Source organism: Rhinolophus sinicus, chromosome 17 (genome assembly GCF_057876585.1).
Source record: "Rhinolophus sinicus isolate RSI-liver-muscle chromosome 17, RSI-T2T, whole genome shotgun sequence".
NCBI classification, from domain to species: domain Eukaryota; kingdom Metazoa; phylum Chordata; class Mammalia; order Chiroptera; family Rhinolophidae; genus Rhinolophus; species Rhinolophus sinicus.
The window spans coordinates 103,512,011-103,525,066 of record NC_142517.1 but is presented as its reverse complement, the minus strand read 5'-3'; the positions used below and the strand labels follow the sequence as shown (position 1 = coordinate 103,525,066).

General features: G+C 46.1%; 1 long non-coding RNA gene across 1 annotated transcript; it reads right to left on the bottom strand.

Moving 5' to 3' along the window:
* Nucleotides 1-2,631: 2,631 nt before the first annotated feature.
* LOC109456519 (uncharacterized) lies at nt 2,632-12,219 on the bottom strand. The gene is made up of 6 exons (XR_016019767.1): nt 11,956-12,219; nt 8,653-8,760; nt 7,889-7,934; nt 7,261-7,321; nt 6,911-6,977; nt 2,632-2,846 (listed from the first exon to the last, which is right to left on the bottom strand). It is a non-coding gene; the product is annotated as an uncharacterized LOC109456519 (long non-coding RNA).
* Nucleotides 12,220-13,056: the final 837 nt, after the last annotated feature.

The window sequence follows — 13,056 nt, the reverse complement described above, 5'->3', positions numbered from 1 at the left end:
TATATTGATCTATCTGTTCTTGTGCATGTTTAAACATTTTTGTAATGACAAGATTTTAAAAAGAAAAGATGTTGGGTGCTACTAAGGACAGGGGGTGCAAAAAATTTCCTATGAAGGTACATGAGTCCAACCATCCAACCAGCCTAGAGTTTATCTATTTCTCAGGAAGGGTCTTTTTCTTTTTTTTTTCTTTTTTTTTTTTTTTTGGTGAGGAAGGAAAGCTCTTTCCATATAAAAGGAAGTAAAAAAGTAAGGATGAAAGTGAAAGAGTTTTGTTTTGTTTTTTAAGTGGTTTGATGAAAATTTTAGACCTTATGGCTTTAGCTCCTCTGTGAACAGTGGGTCCAGCTCATCTGTTGAGCAAATAGAGGTGGGCTCAGTTTGAGGAAAGTGAATGAGACTTGAAATAGGTTTGAGGAGCAATGGAGAGAGAATAGATTCAGGAAACTGTGACTTAAGCTCCATTTGTTTTCTGCACATCTAGTGGGCTTGGGATAATTATCTGTGGAATGAATGATTTCCAGATAGTTCTGCAGCTGAATTGATCTGGCTATGAGTTGAGTTGACTTGAATGTGGGATTTAATCCAATAGTGATCAGTTACTTTTAGGAAGGCATTTCTGGAAAAATGGAGGTAAAACTTTCCCAGCTGGTAGAGTTAAGTGTGATTGGAAGGGGCCCATTTGTAGTGGTGCTTTCTTAAATGTTGGTTACCCGAGAGACTATCCAGTCTCCCTCAGACAGAAATGAAAACAAGAGCTGGCATTGACAGGGATTGACAGGCAGTAAGTGGGAAAATGAATGGAGTGGAGTTTAAAATTTAACAAAGGGCAGATCGCTGGAAGGATAGGGATGAGACCAAAGCTGGGAATGTATTCTGTACTATTCCAGATGGCAGAGGTCTTCCTGGTAATAAGCTCTATTGTGTGGAAGCAACTGCACTGGAATGAAAGTAAAGGACCATAAGAGGGGAAGATGTAAGGTCTGGGAGGCTGAGTTATTGCTGCTCCACCCACATGGATGTCAGAGCCTCCACTGACTTTCAACCCTTCAAGCTCCTGCCATGGACCCCAACCCACCTTGGCCTTCCCAGGGCCTCCACAAAATCTGCTGTTTCCCCAAGCTTTGGTTACTGTATGGTCATTGGCATAACTTGGGACCCAAAGATTCATGTGTGGTAGTGAGAGAGAGCTATGGAGGACATCGGGTTTGTTTGTTTGTTTTTGCTTTTGTCCTTGCAGGATGCACATATCTTGCTGGGAAAATGACCTCAAGTGCACTCTGGGACACTCACACCATTTTTGAGAACCAGTGTGTACAAGTGGAGCTGCCTTCCCTTCAGACCCTGTTGTAAGTGTGTGTATGCGTGCAGTCTTGGCTAATGAAAGCATTACATGGAGGTCCATGGCCAGCCCCCAAATATCTGTAACCTTGGCTCTCACCTCTGGTTCACAAGTTACAGGTGTTCTGGGGGAGATGGATTAGGGCTCCACCAGGGCCATGAGGATAAAAGGGACACGTCCACCCTGAGAGCGGGCACTCGCTAAGGGCAAGATCTTGTATATTTCCCTGAAGCACGGATGGAGGGAAGTCACCATGATCACCTTCCCCAAACACAGGGACGCCAAGCCTGACGACATCCCCACAAATATCATTTTCCCTCTCAAACAAGACCCCCCTGCCATTTGGTCTAAGGCATCGGCATGCTGTGCGGTGCTCTGAGCAGCCTCAAGCAGGTGGAGTTTGGAGTAGAATGAGGAAGCGGGGAGCCAGGCAGGGTCACAGTGCGGGGATGATGGGGCATAAACCTTTGTTCCACTGCAAGGTCACTCTTTCCCGTCTCTCTCCTTCTTTTTTTTTTTTTTTCTTTGCTATTCGTTTTCTTTTTTTATTTATTGGGGTGACAATCGTTAGTAAAATTACATAGATTTCAGGTGTACAATTCTGTATTACATCATCTATAAATCTCATTGTGTGCTCACAACCCAGAGTCAGTTCTCCTTCCATCACCGCATATTTGATTCCCTTTACCCTCATCTCTCAACCCCCCGCCCTCCTTACGCTCTGGTAACCACTAAACTATTGTCTGTGTCTATGAGTTTTTGTTTCTCACGTTTGTCTGGTTCTTTTGTTGTTTTTGGTTTATATACCACATATCAGTGAAATCATATGGTTCTCTACTTTTTCTGTCTGACTTATTTCACTTAGCATTATACTCTCAAGAACCATCCATGTTGTCACAAATGTTCCTATATCATCTTTTCTTACCGTCGAATAGTATTCCATTGTGTATATATACCACAACTTCTTTATCCATTCATCTATCGAAGGACATTTTGGTTGTTTCCATGTCTTGGCCACTGTAAACAAAGCTGCAATGAACATTGGAGCACATGTGTCTTTATGTATAGATGTTATCAGATTTTGGGGGTAGATACCCAGGAGAGGGATTGTTGGATCATATGGTAATTCTATTCGTAATTTTTGAGGAACCTCCACACTGCCTTCCATAACGGCTGCACCAGTCTGCATTCCCACCAACAGTGTATGAGGGTTCCTTTATCTCCACGGCCTCTCCAACACTTGTTACTATTTGTCTTGTTGATGATAGCCATTCTGACTGGGGTGAGGTTTTTATTTGCATTTCTCTGATGATTAGTGATCATTTCACATTAGACAATTTTTCACATGTCTATTTGCCATTTGTGTGTCCTCTTTGGAGAAATGTCTTTCTTCTTATTTTCCCATTCATTCTAAAGCAGCTTTTCCTTATTTTCAGCTATATTTTACCCTGGAAGGTAGGTGGCTCCCTGGTCAACCTTCCTCCAACTGAGTGGGTAAGCGATGCTTGGTTTGCAAAAAGAAAAGGGACAATAAATGTCATGAATCCGACAGCCCAAAGAGATACCCAGGGACAGAAACCACATTGCCAAGGTGACTTTCCAAGAGGAAAACTTCAGTGTCAAGTTTAAAGGATGCTTTCCCAACACGTTACCATGAGCCACGAGACAGACTTGTAAGCAGCATCGATGCTGTTCCTAGACCCAACCCCAACCAGCCCAGGAACCACTGGACAACGTCCGCCCCAAACACACCCACTGAGGATTCACCCTCCTTGGGATCCTCACCACTGACTCTCCATAGTGATGAAGCCACTGTTTCTTCTTCACTGATACTTTCTGAAAATGTACCTGTCCCTGACCTTCTTCAGATGTAGAAGGCCTGTCTTCCCCACCGCCCTAAAGGATTTAAAGCATTCCAGGAGGGGGAAGGTGTGGGCTGCTCTCCATGGTCACTAAGACTAAGCTAAGAGACAGGAGACACAGCCCATCTCCTCACACTTCACCAGGGATGAAATGGGCTTTTGGGGACTTGCTATCTATTTCTCAGCTAGAGCTGCAGGGGACTGGTCACCTTTCAGAAGCCAAAGGAAGCAAACGATAAGGGCTGAACTAACTCCTTCCATTCCCTAAGCACAAGCCCTGAGTGACCCAAAACCCATGTCCCCCACACAGCACACAGCAAAAATATCACTGTTATTAGAAAGACATTTATTAGGGAGAATCAACATTCATCCCAAGGGAGGAATTACTTGGGGGTGGGAAAATATTTCCCCTAGAAATTCTGGAACCAATTTGGTGTCAAAATAGTACAGACACATCTCAGAAAGCTGTGCATTCAGCAGTGGTGAGAGAGAGAGAAGCCGTAGGCTCCAGGCCAGCTCGACGCCTGCAGGTGGGGTTTGGATGGGCCACAGCCTCCCTGTGAGGCCTAGCTGGGGGGCTTCTGATGGAATAGAAGCTGCATAAATGCTGCAAATGTCTGGGGTTGTCTGTTCTTGTATCTTTTCTGTTGAATACTTGGAGAAGTCTGGCCCGAATAGACAGCTTGTTCCTGGCTTGAATTCTTGTTTCCCACTTTACAGCAGGGAGCCCTGGAGTTGAGAGGAGGCCCCCGGGGGAACCCTAACTGGACCCATACTTCTACCTCCTGCTGAGTTTTCCCAAACTTCACTGGGGAGGGAAGGGGCTCTTGGGGGCAGGGGATGTCTGCTGCAGGCTGACGCCCCTGTTTCTCCCATAGGTACCTCCCAATGCCTCTCCTGACTTTCTTATCGCTGGTAGTCCCGGGCAAGGCATCTCTACCTTGAAATGGGCCTCTGCTCTGTGCACATGATACGGGGCTGTCCATTTCCTGGGGATTTTCTTGCTTTTTGCCTTCTCTGTCAGGATGTAGACAAGGAAACAAGTGTCTCATTTGCTTCCTGAATGGTCTTTCAGGAGCAGACTGCCCCTTCTGTGACGTGGTCTGGGAAGACTTGCTCCCAAGCACCTCCTCTAATGCCGTGTCCTGAACCTTCTTACTATGTCCCAAACATCGAGTTTGGGATGTTCCCAACCCTGGATCGCCTCCACCGAGCACTTCTGATGTGGGGCCTTTAGGACTCACTCTCTTATTAGATTGTGGGAGTATCTTCTTCCTACATCACCTGAACACCTGCCTAGGGCCCAGAGGCTCCTGCTGCTGCTCCATACTGACTCCTCGGTCCTCCACATGGACAGGCAGCCCCTGGGAAGCTCCCAAATCCACACTGGAGACACCCTGAGCATGAATCAGGAGGGCTTCGTCTGTCAAGCTGTCTGACGGACTCACCCTGGGACCATCTAGTTCTTCCTCAGAGCCATACATGAGATCTTCATCTGAAGGGCTGTCTGAGTCACCCAGATTATCTTCAGGGTCACTCTCTGCACTGTTTCCCTTATCCTTCCCCATATCTTCCTCTAGCTGATGCACTTATGAGCCCCTCTCACAAAAGCTTCTGGGTTGGTTCAATCCTACATTTAGGGTTTTTCTGATCTGTTCTTTATCTACAGATATGCAAGAGAATCCATAGTTGCTCTCCAGCTCAGATATCTCTGAAGAATTGCTTGGAGACCTCATCAGTGACCGAGACTCATGGATTCTGTGGGGCAGGCCCCACTGGTATTGGATGAGCCCCTTTCTATGGTGATGTTCTACATTTATAGTAACCTCAATGCTGAGAGGAAATGCTCCAGGAAGGATGGAGGTTGAAACCTGGGCTTGGGAGTGCCAGTAGTAAGCAGAGTTGGGATGGGAAGAACAAAAGTCTTCCTGAGAACTTTGGGCCACAGAGGGTAAACCCCACAAACATTCAAGTTGGTGACGCAACAGGCTCCATCCCTGGTGTTGCATTATAGATGACGTGGGATCATCTGATTCGTTGTTGAGGTGATGGAAATACCCTCCACAGATGCCAATCTGGGGTATAGGACCAGATGGTACATTTGGGATTGTACATTGAAGGTGGACTAGATGTCGGATCTGACTGAGACATAGGAGTTGGGATTGGGGCAGGGATTGAGGGAAGGGATGAGGCTGCACCCAGTTAAGGATGGAAGGAAGGCATTGGAAAGTATTGGGCATAGTTGGCCTGTGGAAACATTTGTGATTCTGTGGAAAGTAAAGACTGATGAATAGTCACTGAAGATATGAACAGAAAAATGCAAGATCTCACTGGGTAATGATGGGAAAACCCAGAAAAGATGGATATGGTTTTCCACCCAATCATCCTGCCAGGTCCTAGGATGTGAGGGCTGCTGGTGGACATGCCATTCCATTACTGTGCCTGTGTTTCTCCAGAAAGGAAGGGCGACTAACGAGTCATGCTTAGCAGAAGCTAAGTGTGACACTTTGCGTGAAGAATTTAGGTGATAGTCTGGCTTATGTTGTTTGAGGAATGATCCATTTTTCTTCCCCTTTCCCTTCCACCTCAGGAAAGGACTCCACTTTTGGACTTGTCTCTCGGGGAATGCCAGGGTATCTGGGCTGAGAAACATAAGTTGACCACACCCTATAAGGTTGGCTGCAGGATCGCCCGCAAAAGAGGCCTGTAAAGAATAGAGGGCAAGAAACTTGCTTGCAACCACATTGTGCCAAGGGGGGAGGGAACGAGTCTTTGGCATGAGCACGTCTACACCAGGAAAGGTTTGCACGTGACAGGCTGGAATGGTCAATACCTGTGACCACTAGGACAGAAGTAGACAATGCATTGGGGCTATCTGGAGATGCCATCTCTGCATCAGGCTTCCACGGGATGGAAATTTATTTAGAGTGAATCACAGTGAAATTGTAGGCTGGTGGTGGTGAGGTCCACAGCATTGGTGGTACCTGATGTCAAGCCAATGAACTAGTTGGACTCCTTACCTGGGACAAATTTGGTAAGGGGTTGATATCTTGGGAAGGGGAGGGGTTAAGAAAGATGTTGTTCAGAGTTAGAGGGGCATCTGGTTGAAGAAGAGCAGGGGTGTCAAAACTGTGGCCCACAAGCCAACTGCGGTCCGCAATCCATTGTTAATTGGCCCACAGTAAATTCCAAAAACATATTTAGTTTACTTAAATAAACCAGGTGAGGCAATACGTACTTCACCTCGAGTGAGTGGCCAGGCTGTTTGTGTATTTTACCGCATATGGCCCTTGGTGAAAAACGTTGAAAAAAGTTTGGACACCCCTGAAGAAGATGATCTTCTTATGGAGTGCCATGTGGTGGGGCGACAAGGGGTTGGGGTGGGGAATGGCCCACTGGGAATGCAGATTCCAAGTGAGGAAAAGGCTCTGGTGGCAAAGAGTGACCCAGTGTTGTGGGTGAAGGAAAGACAGACAAGGGGGTCATTGGATTAGGAGAGAGAATTGGGGGGGACAATGGGAAAAGGCTCAGGCAGAGGGGCTGGTACTGATTTTCCTGGCAGGACTCCTGTGAAGGCCGCTGACAAAGGGAAGGATGACTCAATCACATAATCTGTGGAAGCCAAAGTGGACACTGAGACAGTAACATCTTTCCGGGCCTCAGGGAACAGTACACAATTGACGTCAGTGGTTGCATTATTGCTCACCTGACAGAAGGGGTCTAGATGTAACCGCTGATGAAAGCAGGTGGTATCATGATGCCGGTGCAGGGGGCTGCAAGAGACAAGAAGTACAGAGATACAGCCAGGACCAGAAGAGAGAGGAGGCCCTAATGGCCCTGTGGGGGTGGGGCCACCTGAAAGAAGCCTGCTGCCCTTCATATTGCTCCACATTCCTGACTTCACAATACACCCAATAGCACTCAACCCGGGCCTTCATGCCCACCCCCGTTCCTATGGCTACTCCATCCCAAGACTATGGAAGGCTGCACTGAGCACCTGGAATTGCACAGAACATGCTAAAGAGGGATCACCGAAGGGGAGAGAAGACTACTCACCTTTTGTGAATAGAAATCAGCCATGTTTTCTCCTCTTCTTTCCTCTGGTAATGTCTCCAACCTGGGAAACCAGGAGAGTGAGTTATGTGGGATGAAGGTAGAAGCACGGGTAGTATACAGGAGTCCCTCTATGGGAAACCATTGTGATATTAGACTGTGACGCCCCAAGAATCAGTCGATGAAGTGAAATGATTCATGTCAATACGAACAAGGTTCCCATGTGTCTGTTGCTTCATTTGTAAATTACTTTCACAAGCATTATCTCATTCGATACTCAAAACCAGTCTGTGAAGCAGAGAGGTCAGTGGTTACATTAGAGCAGAATCTGATCACCCCAGAGGTCAAAGCACTTAAAGTCCAGAGACAGAAGTTCTGAGTGTCCACATCTATTGCACAATGTCCCCTGCTCAGGTCCATCACTGCTCATGCCCAGGGAGGGCAGAGCAGGGGATCAGAGAAGTGACTAGTTGTCACTGCCTTCCCAGGAGCCTCTTCTCTGATGGTTCTGTTTTCAGACAGAGACTGTATCTAGCAACTAATGGCCTCAGAGGTCCTGAACCAGGGACCACATGGAAAGGACAGAAAGGGCCACAGTTAGAGAGCGCAGGTGAAAGAGGCAGAACCTTACCTTTCCGTGTCCCACCTTTGCTTCTTCTCTTAGCTCTGCCCTGGTGCTGAGAAGAAGAGAATCATTTCTGTCACTTCTCTCCATAGGAAACTTAGACTTTCATGATCCAAGAATAACATGACTCTATTTTAATTACTAGAACTTTGTGTTCCTTCCTTTGATGTATTTTTATGGGTTCAAAATGTTTTCAATTTTCCCTTCTTTGGAAAACTCAAGGAAGGTTTTGTCTATGAGTCCACACTTAGTATTCTCAGTCAGAAATCCTCTGCTCAAGGAGGGCAGAGCATCTGAGGCCAACAGTCGCATCGCTGCTCCCTCAGTTAGGACCCTGTAACCTGGGCAGAGCTCAGGCTCCAGCCTCTGCTCAGAGGCTCTCAGAGGCTCAGCGCTGCCCTCCTGATCAGCCCAACACGGAGGAAGGCTCTATGGAGTGATGCCTGACATGGGAATATGACTCCTGATGAAGTGCTGGGGAACACGCTTCTCCTGCAGGGATCCCAAACCCTCTGAATAACCCAAGGCAGGGCCAGGAGATCAATGTTTTGGGTTTGATCCTGGAATCAGTCCTCTACCACATGCACATGGTCTGTGAGCTACCAAGGAAACAGGCCCAGCTGAACCTATTCTCCTAGAAGGATCTTCTATTCTCTCAGACTCTCCACCTCAGGTGTTGCTCTGAGGCAGCCATGCTCATTTTCAAAAGTGGGAGTAGAAATGGGCACAACACTAAACAAAATCTATTGGGCCTCCTCGGGGTTCCTTACCTTTGGGATGTTTTTGGTTTCCCGGACGGGTGGTAAAGGTGGAATCTCCGCCAGGTAGCACAGGAACAGAAGGAGCGAACACAAACCCCACAGACAAGTGAGGAGAACCTGCAATGAGACAGAGCAGAAGCTCACACAAATTTCAAGAAGGCTATTCAGAAATACAAACACATTCCATTGTGGGAAATCCATTATCCGAATCGCCAAGCTGCCTGAGGCAACTGAGCTGTGACAGTGCAGACTCTTGACTTTATTGCCAGGCCTGCCTCCCAGACCATTGAAGAGTCACAAAGGGTTGTGACACAGCGCCCCCCCACCCACCAGACCAGCAGATCCCTCCACCCCTCTTGGGCCTCTAGGTCCCTCTGCCCTCGGCTGCCATCCTATTTTCCAATCCATCTTTCATCATATATTTACCCTACAGAAAGGTTCTCCTTGTTTCACCTGTAACCCAGATATGACCTGGGTCCCCCTTTACCGTGTGGAGACCTTGACTTGGGCCTAACCATGTCCACTACCGTGGAAGTCTGAAATACTGCCTGGAATGTTTGCTTGAACCCAGACATTTACACTCAGGGTCATATATGTCCTCAAATCCATCTTTCCTATACAATGTTTTGCCTTACGTGAACCAGGTATATAACTTCAAGTTTTTTTATACTTAGTTCTATGAATGTTGAAAAGCAAGTTTTAGTTTATTTCAGTTAGCCTTTCCAATCAGAGAGGCTGACTCAAATAATTAAATGTATAATTTATTGTTCAACATTCACAAAACTGAACTCAGTACAAAATAAATGTAAAGAATTAAACCTTCCAATGGTCTTGGGGGTAAGTGTGACATTAATGAAGGTTAAACTGCCCAAACACTTTCTGGACATGCCACATACACACACACACACACACACACACACACACACACACACACACTCCCCACTATCACCATGCATGACCAGACAGGACAGGATTAGAATGCGAGGACCTACACGGACACATCGTTATCACTCACAGTCCATAGGTCACATGAGGTTCACTCTTGGTGTTGTACATTTATGGGTTTAGACAAATGTATAATGACATGTGTTCCCCCTTATAATCTCAAACAGAGAAAGTTCACTTCCCAGAAAATTTTCTGTTTTATGCCTATTCATACCCCTCCCTCCCTATTCTAGGGAAAACACTGATGTCTTTACTGTTTCCAGAGTTTTGGTTTCCTAGAATGCCATGTAGCTGGGCATAGCCTTTTCAAGTTGGCTTTTTTCACTTAGTGATATGCATTTAAGTTTCCTCCATATCTTTTCATGGCTTAATAACTCATTTCTTTTTATTGCTGAATAATATTCCATTATCTGGTTGTATCACAGTTGCTTTATCCATTCACCCTGGACATTTTGGTTGCTTCCCAGTTTGGGCAACTATGAATGAATCTCTTATAAACTTTATTTATTTAAAAAAAACTTAGTGAGATATAATTCACATATTATACAATTTACATATTTAAAGTGTACAATTCAATGTCTTTTAGTATAATCACAATGGTGTGCATCCATCACCACCATCAATTTTAGAGCACATTCCACACTCAGAAAGACACTCTCTTCCCTTTAGCCTTCGCCCTTCAAACTTCTTACTTCCCCCCCACCCTAATGACCACTCACCTACTTACTCTGTAGTTTGGTGAATTCTGAACATTTCATACAATGGAATCATACAATATGTGGCCGTTTGCTGGTTGTACCCCCACTGATCAGTTCATGTAATAAATATACTGTGTGAATGCAAAGCATCATATACGTATCTTTAATATGCTTTCAGTGAACATACCTAAATAAGCATCAGTTGGTTCCTGCAGGAAAATCTCACTGTTCAGAGAGCAAAGGAAGAGTTTACCCAGACGTGGGCTGAGGTGAGATGTACCCAACTGATCAAAGATGCAAAGCAGCAGAACCAGCAACAATAGGGAGACCTCAGCATCCCTAGGCCTGAACGGGGAAGGGGAGGGAGGGATCGCCCAAGTCCAGAGAGACAGAGCTGGGCTTCTCGCGGACCTGCTGGTGCCTTGGACATCAGCAGGCAGGGTGCCCAGTTGGTGCTGGGCACTGAGCAGGACAGAGACAGCTGAGACGCTCACTGAGATTGCCCAATGGCAAGTATTCAGCCCATGCATATTGTATATTTCAGTTTCTAAATTCTGGCAGATGTAATTGTAATTGAAATATAGAATCCTGAAATTACTTAAAACTGGCAATAAAGTAAAATTTCCCCCAAGTCTCTCAATGAAAATGGAGTTATATTCCTCAAGGCGAAAAAATTAACCTCAGGCCAATGAAATCAGCCTTAAGTATATAGAACATAGAATATCATATGATAAAAATGATTCACCCAAACAAATCTGGAAATAAAAATACTGAAAATAAAAGCTGAAGAAGCAGTGATCCTATGTCAGATCACAACTGGAGCCCCGAGCCTCAGGCTCACGTCCCCCAAGCTGACCTGTCTGCATAGACCATTAAAGTACCATCTCCTCTGACATCTTTGTGAAGACAGGTCCTCGGTGCTGCATTTTCTGACATTTACACTCTAAAACCATGATGAAATCATCCACAGTCTTAGGGAAACCGCATGCTTTGTCCAGAATCCTTAGCGTCTCACAGGATCGTTGTTCCCCTTTGCATCATTTCCCGTTACTCTGCCTTCTTATCTTTGTGAACTTCAAGAGGGCCACCTAGACTTTCCATATCTTTGTCTTTTCTCACTGATGAAATAGGAAGTGAGATTTATTCAACTCTTCTTTCCCCAACCCACCCTTCCAGTTGGTTCCCACATTCTAACAATGCAAGTCTCTTTCTCTTTCTACATTCAGATGAGGGCAGAGTTCTGTGTTCTTCCCTGTGTTACCCCCACCCCCTCACACACACACACACACACACACACACACACACACACACATCACAGACATACCACATACACACATGCACACAACACACAGACATATACACACAGACACACACAGACACATACACACAGACACACACACACAGACACATACACACAGACACACACACACAGTCACACACACAGATACACACAGACCTTCTCAGGTTCCCTTCACTGTCCAAGGTAATCCTTCAACGTTCAATTTCAATGTCATCTCTGTGCCAACTCCTCAGTAATCTTGCCCCATCCCGTGCCCCCCAGAAGCCACCCCTCCCTCCCACCAACATAACTAAACATCCCCTCTCCTCTGCTCACCTGGCACTTAGTCCCCAAGCTTTAGAACGCTCCTATCACCTGTGTTACAGTTACCTCTTTCGGTGATCATTTCCCCATCAGACTGTCAGCTCTTGGAGGCAGAAATCATGCAGTTGACCTTTGTGTCCCCAGTAGCACAGGGAGAAGGCTCATAATTTATGTGAAAGACAGGAAACAGTCTGAACAGGTTTTCAAGGTAACTTTAAGGATTTGTAAGAAGACAAGGAACCTTTATGCCCCCCCCCCCTCCACTGGTAGGTCCACCTGGGCCAGGTGACAGGGGATGGAGGGCGCACACCTGGCCTTCCCACTTGATCCAGAATCAGGCCAAGACCATCACAGCAATCCCTTTAAGGAAAACACAAGAACAGCATGTAATAAACTAAAACCTCCTTTTGCCACTTAATTCTTAGCCAAGGTCTGTGAAGTTGCTGTAAAATGAGAGGTGGCTATTAATATCTTCTTGTTTATTAATAAGCAATGAGCTGTGTTTACTAAATAGGTTGTGGTTATATAACATTTACACAGTTAGGAATAAAGCAAACTGCAACGAGATTAGCGGTGGAAGATCTGAGACTTTGTTTCCACGAGGCCCCTCCCAGTGACATCACGTCATGGCAAAGTCATGACCGTACCCTGAGGTCTATTTAGCTGAGACTAAGCGGCCAGCAGCAGCCCCGGTGATGCCACAGCAAGCTCAGGGAAGGTGCTTACACACCAGGGAGGAGAATGACGTCACTTTGCTTTTAATAGACACAGTTCCACACTGAATTTTCTTCGCAGTCAGTAAGACAGACCCCAAGTGCACAAGAGAAGCTGCTGAGGATCAGCGCTCCCTTCACGCCTGCCCTGCCTGAGTCGTGTTTACTATGCACATTAGTGTTACCCCGTGTACAGCAAGTTCCTGGTATTTATTGCCCTTTGTCTCTAGCGCTGCTGGGTGACTATGAAATTCACTCCTTTTCCTGCCTGAGGGTGGGACATTCCTCCTCCATCTGCAATTACCGGGACACAAACCACAACTACCTACCAGTGAGGTGGACTTTCTCCGATTTCTAAAGCAACGCACTAATGTGGAAAGAATACTTAGGTCCAAATTCTGGCAATGTTACCAGGTGTGGGATGAGGGTGAGGTGAGCGAGGGCCCCAGGGAGC